Source organism: Schistocerca serialis, chromosome 8 (assembly GCF_023864345.2).
Source record: "Schistocerca serialis cubense isolate TAMUIC-IGC-003099 chromosome 8, iqSchSeri2.2, whole genome shotgun sequence".
NCBI lineage: Eukaryota > Metazoa > Arthropoda > Insecta > Orthoptera > Acrididae > Schistocerca > Schistocerca serialis.
Genome location: NC_064645.1, coordinates 55,695,964 through 55,703,651, shown reverse-complemented (window position 1 = coordinate 55,703,651; position 7,688 = coordinate 55,695,964).

Below are 7,688 nucleotides of genomic sequence, written 5' to 3'. Positions count from 1 at the left end.
TCAAAGCTCCCCCCTTTCATTTAATAATAATAAACACATTCCAATCACCAGCACGCATTAAGTTACTCAATGCTGACAATGTCTGTGTGATGCTCACATCTGAAGGACTGGCTACACGAGCCCTCTTGTTTGGTTGGGTGTTGGTACCTACCAGTGACCCACACTTTCCACTGCAAGGAGTAAGAGAAGATTTCGAAGGATCCGTGCTGGTTCCAAGAGCAGCTGGGGAAATAAAGCTGGGGAAATAAGGGTCCACTCAGACAGAGCCCCTGGTGGCAGGTTCCCAACAGTTTGCCTGCTGATGACTGTTCCACCTCAACAGCCACGCATCTCATCAGTATGCAGCACACCTTGAGATTGGTTTATTTTTTTAGAGGTTTATTCCATCCTCATGATCCGGGCAGTCAGGCCAATATCCCCATTCCCTGAGACACACAACGTTCAACCACCGAGCTGCACAGTGGTTGCGGAAGCGTAACCAGAGCTTACGGTGACAGAGGACTAGCAGCACTACCAGGAACACTGGGGCTGCCAACCCCATACCAGCAAATGAATGATGAACCCCTGAGGGGATGAGCGAAATTGCTGAATTGCTGCTGGCAAAAGTATCTGCCAGCCACACACCTCAAAATAATCCACATTTCCGCACCTTCGTTATGTCACTAATATTTAGATGACCAGTATATCTTGAGTTTCAGTGTTGTGTCCATACAAATCATTACATGTGTTCTACCCTGTCTCTTACCACTGGGGATAATGAACTGTGAAATTGTACAGTTTTTAGATTGAACTGAAATACCTCCCTGCCATTGCACTTTTGTTGCGATACCAACTCATTGTGACAAAATTTTATAAAGCAAATTGTTGCAAAACTTTGTAATCTTACACCTCTTAGTGATTTCAAAGATTTCTTCTACTGAAAATTTCCCTCCATTAGATTATGCCCCTTTTAGGTAATAGCATAGCCTGTCCAAAGGAGCTTTTCATGCCGTCTACCATTTTATTGTAAAATCAAATTACGATTCATAAATGGCTCCAATGGGAGGAGCAGGAGTGTAAGTGGTGGGCAGTCAGACTGAGTGGAAAGGTTTATTGGAAAGTTTAGTGAAATTTAAAACTTTTATTTTTTTCTTTAAATTCCTCTGGTTCCCAGTGCAGTCAAACTGCGGCTTGGACCAGAGCTGTGCCTGGGCCAGGGCTGGTGCAATATTGTATGTGTCTACATACCAAACTGACACACACACACACACACACACACACACACACAAAAAAAAAAAATCACAATCCATGTGAGTAGTATTTCCACACCGAGTACGGCTGACAGGGCACGCTCTTCCAAAGCGTCGCTGATGGAGGGACACTCCCAAAGTACCACAGATCATCACATGTAACCCTTAATAGAAAATGATGGAGCAATAAACTCCAGCCACGAGGAAGGAAACCTCTAGTTTCACATTTTTAACAAATTTCTTGACACTCCTCAATGTCCCATCCTGACTAAGTCCTAGTCTCAGTCAATTCGAACACAGTTTAGTTATTATACAGATATACAAATATTAATGTAAGGCAACAAAAAGATAATGGCAAATGCAACAAGCTGCAAAAAATCTTCACACTTATTTTATTAGAAAATAGAATATTTACTAAATAAATGAAAATGGTATACTGTACTTAATCTATCCCATTTATAAAGATAGTTACAGGCCTCATAAAATTTTCATTTCTGCAATGTAGCATGCTTACTTAATTTACACATGTTCCTTAATTATTTGTTTCTCCATTCTCCTCCACAGTCTTCTTGACTTCAGCCACCCACAGCTGTGGAGTCCCACGGGTGCACTATGAGCAGCAACAGTTTCTTTTTATACATATGATTTAGTTTAGTTTTTGTTCTATAATGCTTCTATCCTCCCCCCATGAAATATGGACCTTGCGGTTGGTGGGGAGGCTTGCATGCCTCAGCAATACAGATAGCCGTACTGTAGGTGCAACCACAACGGAGGGGTATCTAACGAGAGGCCAGACAAGCATGTGGTTCATGAAGAGGGGCAGCAGCCTTTTCAGTAGTTGCAGGGGCAACAGTCTGGAGGATTGACTAATTTGGTCTTGTAACACTAACAAAAACAGCCTTGCAATGCTGGTACTGCAAACGGCTGAAAGCAAGGGGAAACTCTAGCCATAATTTTTCCCAAAGGCATGCAAGCTTTACTGTATGGTTAAATGATGATGGCGCCCTCTTGGGTAAAATATTACGGAGGTAAAATAGTCCCCCATTCAGATCTCTGGGCGAGGACTACTCAGGAGGACGTTGTTATCAGGAGAAAGAAAACTGGCATTCTACGGGTCGGAGTGTGGAATCTCAGATCCCTTAATCGGGCAGGTAGGTTGTTGTTGTTGTTGTGGTCTTCAGTCCTGAGCCTGGTTTGATGCAGCTCTCCATGCTACTCTATCCTGTGCAAGCTTTTTCATCTCCCAGTACCTACTGCAACCTACATCCTTCTGAATCTGCTTAGTGTATTCATCTCTTGGTCTCCCTCTACGATTTTTACCCTCCACGCTGCCCTCCAATACTAAATTGGTGATCCCCTGGCAGGTAGGTTAGAACATTTAAAAAGGGGAATGGATAGGTTAAAGGTAGATATAGTGGGAATTAGTGAAGTTCGGTAGCAGGAGGAACAAGACTTCTGGTCAGGTGAATACAGGGTTATAAATACAAAATCAAATAGGGGTAATGCAGGAGTAGGTTTAATAATGAATTAAAAGAAATAGGGATGCGGGTAAGCTACTATAAATAGCACATTGAATGGATTATTGTGGCCAAGATAGATCCGAAGCCCACGCCTATCACAGTATTACAAGTTTATATGCCAACTAGCTCCGCAGTTGACAAGAAGATAGATGAAGTGTATGAAGAGATAAAAGAAATTATTCAGATGGTGAAGGAAGACGAAAATTTAATGGTCATGGGTGACTGGAATTTGATAGTAGGAAAAGGAAGAGAAGGAAACTTAGTAGGTGAATATGGAATGGGGTTAAAGAATGAAAGAGGAAGCTGATTGGTAGAATTTTGCACAGAGCATAATTTAATCATACTAACACTTGGTTCAAGAATCATGAAAGAAGGTTGTAGACAAGGAAAAAGCCTGGAGATACTAGAAGGTGTCAGATAGATTATACCGGGTGATCAAAAAGTCAGTATAAATTTGAAAACTGAATAAATCACGGAATAATGTAGATAGACAGGTACAAATTGACACACATGCTTGGAATGACATGGGGTTTTATTAGAACCAAAAAAATACAAACGTTCAAAAAATGTTCGACAGATGGTGCTTCATCTGATCAGAATAGCAATAATTAGCATAACAAAGTAAGACAAAGCAGAGATGATGTTCTTTACAGGCAATGCTCAATATGTTCACCATCATTCGTCAACAATAGCTGTAGTTGAGGAATAATGTTGTGAACAGCACTGTAAAGTATGCCCGGAGTTATGGTGAGGCATTGGCGTTAGATGATGTCTTTCAGCATCCCTAGAGATGTCAGTCGATCACGATACACTTGCAACTGAGCACACGATCATCACCAAACGACGCGTGCAAGAGATCTTTCACGCGTCTAGCAATATGGAGTTGCACCCCATCCTGCATAAACATCGTACATTCCAGGAAGTGTTTATCAGCCAGGCTGGGAATGATGCGATTCTGCTGTAACGTATCGGCGTACCTCTCACCCATCACGGTAGCAGTTTTGCTGTCCAGCACCATCTGTCGGACATTTTGTAAACTTTTTTTTTTGGTCTAATAAAACCCCATGTCATTCCAAGCATGTGTGTCAATTATTACCTCTCTATCTACATTACTCCACGGTTTATTAAATTTTTAAATTTATACTGACTTTTTGATCACCCTGTATAGTGATAAGGCAGAGATTTAGGAACCCGGTTTTAAATTGTAAGACATTTCCAGGGGCAGATGTGGACTCTGACCACAATCTATTGGTTATGAACTGTATATTAAAACTGAAAAAACTGCAAAACTGTGGGAATTGAAGGAGATGGGACCTGGATAAATTGAAAGAACCAGAGGTTGTAGAGAGTTTCAGGAAGAGCATTAGGGAATGATTGACAAGAATGGGGAAAGAAATACAGTAGAAGAAGAATGGGTAGCTTTGAGAGATGAAATAGTGAAAGCAGCAGAGGATCAAGTAGGCAAAAAGACGAGGGCTAATCAAAATATTGAATTTAATTGATGAAAAGAGAAAATAAAAAAATGCAGTAAATGAAGCAGGCAAAAAGGAATACAAACGTCTCAAAAATGAGATTGACAGGAAGTGCAAAATGGCTAAGCAGGGATGGCTACAGGAAAGACGTAATGATGTAGAGGCGTATATCACTAGGGGTAAGACAGATACTGCCTACAGGAAAATTAAAGAGCCCTTTGGAGAAAAGAGAACCACTTGCACGAACATAAAGAGCTCAGATGGAAACCCAGTTCTAAGCAGAGAAGGGAAAGCAGAAAGTTGGAAAGGGTATATAGAGGGTCTACACAAGGGCAATGTTCTTGAGGACAATATTATGGAAATGGAAGAGGAGGTAGATGAAGATGAAATGGGAGATGTGATACTGCACATAGGTCTTTCAGTGCTCTGTCAAACTCTAAGTCGAAACAAGGTCCCGGGAGTGGACAACATTCCATTAGAACTACTGATAGCCTTGGGAGAGCCAGCCCTGACACAACTCTACCATCTGAGCAAGATGTATGAGACGGGCTAAATACTCTCAGACTTCCAAGAAGAATATAATACTTCCAGTCCCAAAGAATAAGCCACGGCTGCAAAATACAAACACGAATTCCTTAGACGAATGGAAAAACTGATAGAAGCTGACCACGGGGAAGATCAGTTTGGATTCCGTAGAAATGTTGGAACACGTGAGGCAATACTGACCCTACAACTTATATTAGAAAATAGATTAAGGAAAGGCAAACCTACGTTTCTAGCATTTGTAGACTTAGAGAAAGCTTTTGACAATGTTGACTGGAATACTCTCTTTCAAATTCTGAAGGTGGCAGGGGTAAAATACAGGGAGCGAAAGGCTATTTACAATTTGTACAGAGACCAGATGGCAGTTACAAGAGTCAAGGGGCATGAAAGGGAAGCAGTGGTTGGGAAGGGAGTGAGACAGGGTTGTAGCCTAGCCCCAATGTTATTCAATCTGTATATTGAGCAAGCAGAAAAGGAAACAAAAGAAAAACTCGGAGAAGAATTAAAATCCATGGAGAAGAAACAAAAACTTTGAGGTTCGCTGTTGACATCGTAATTCTAACAGAGACAGCAAAGAACCTGGGAGAGCAGCTGAACGGAATGGACAGTATCTTGAAAGGAGGAATTAAGATGAACATCAACAAAAGCAAAATGAGGCTAATGGAATATAGTCGAATTAAATTGGGTGCTGCTGAGGAAATTAGATTAGGAAATGAGACGCTTAAAGTAGTAAATGAGTTTTGCTATTTGGGGATCAAAATAACTCATGATGGTTGAAGTAGAGAGGATGTAAAATGTAGACTGGCAATGGCAAGTAAAGCGTTTCTGAAGAAGAGAAATTTGTTAACATCGAGTATAGATTTCAGTGTCACGAAGCCATTTCTGAAAGTATTTGTATGGACTGTAACCATGTATGGAAGTGAAACGTGGACGATAAATAGTTTAGGCAAGAAGAGAATAGAAGCTTTCAAAATGTGGTGCAACAGAAAAATACTGAAGATTAGATGGGTAGATCACATAACTAATGAGGAGGTATTGAATAGAATTGGGGAGAAGAGAAATTTGTGGCACAACTTGACTTGAAGAAGGAATCGCTTGGTAGGACATATTCTGAGGCATCAGGGGATCACCAATTTAGTATTGGAGGGCAGCGTGGAGGGTAAAAATCATGGAGGGAGACCAAGAGATGAATACACTGAACAGATTCAGAAGGATGTAGGTTGCAGTACGTACTGGGAGATGAAGAAGCTTGCACAGGATAGAGTAGCATGGAGAGCTGCATCAAACCAGTCTCTGGACTGAAGACCACAACAACAACACCACCAACAACAACAATGCTTCTATGGGGGAAGTGAAGAGGATCAATGCATTCAGCTGTGTGGTCTAGTGTGTTTTTGTTGTTGTTGTTGTCTTCAGTCCAGAGACTGGTTTGATGCAACCTTCCATGCTACTCTATCCTGCACTAGCTACTTCATCTCCAAGTACCTATTGCAACCTACATCCTTCTGAATCTGCTTAGTGTATTCATCTCTTGGTCTCCCTCTATGATTTTTACCCTCCACGCTGCCCTCCAATGCTAAATTGGTGATCCCTTGATGTCTCATGACATGTCCTACCAACCGATCCCTTCTTCTAGTCACGTTCTGCCACAAATTTCTCTTTTCCCCAATTCTGTTCAGTACCTCCTCATTAACTATGTGATCTACCCATCTAATCTTTCAGCATTCTTCTGTAGCACTACATTTTGAAGGCTTCTATTCTCTTCTTGTCTAAACTGTTTATCGTCGTCATTTCACTTCCATACATGGCTACACTCCATACAAATACTTTCAGAAAAGACTTCTCGATACTTAAATCTATAATCGATGTTAACAAATTTCTCTTCTTCAAAAATGCTTTGCTTGCCATTGCCAGTCTACATTTTATATCCTCTCTACTTTGACCATCATCAGTTATTTTGCTCCCCAAATAGGAAAACTCATCAACTACTTTAAGTGTCCGATTTCCAAATCTAATTCCCTCAGCATCATCTCATTTGATTAGACTACATTCCATTATCATTTCGCTTTTGTTGTTGTTCATCTTATAGCCTCCTTTCAAGACACTGTCAATTCCATTCAACTGCTCTTTGAGGGCCTCTGCTGTCTCTGACAGAACTACAATATCATCATCAAACCTTGAAGCTTTTATTTCTTCTCCATGGATTTTAATTCCAACTCCGATTTTTTCTTTTGTCTCCTTTACTGCTTGCTCAATATACAGATTGAATAACATTGGGGATAGGCTACAACCCTGTCTCACCCCCTTCCCAACCACTTCTTCCCTTTCATGCCGCTCGAAACTGCCATCTGGTTTTTGTACAAATTGTAAATAGCCTTTTGCTCCGCTGCCACCTTCAAAATTTGAAAGAGATTCAACATTGTTAAAAGCCCTCTCTAAGTCTACAAATGCTAGAAATGAAGGTGTGCCTTTCCTTACTCTATCTTCTAAGATAAGCTGTAGAGACAGTATTGCCTCACGTGTTCTAATATTTCTACAGAATCCAAACTGCTCATCACCGAGGTCGGCTTCTACCAGTTTTTCCATTCGGCAGTAAAGAATTCGTGTTCGTATTTTGCAGCCAAGAATTATTAAACTGATAGTTCGGTAATTTTCACACCTGTCAACACTTGCTTTCTTTGGGATTGAAATTATTATATTCTTCTTGAAGTCTGAGGGTATTTAGCCTGTCTCATACATCTTGCTCAGATGGTAGAGTTTTGTCAGGGCTGGCTCTCCCAAGGCTATCAGTAGTTCTAATGGAATGTTGTCTACTCCCGGGGCCTTGTTTTGACTTAGGTCTTTCAGTGCTCTTTCAAATTCTACATGCAGTACCATACCTCCCACTTCATCTTCATCTATATCCTCTTCCATTTCCATAATAT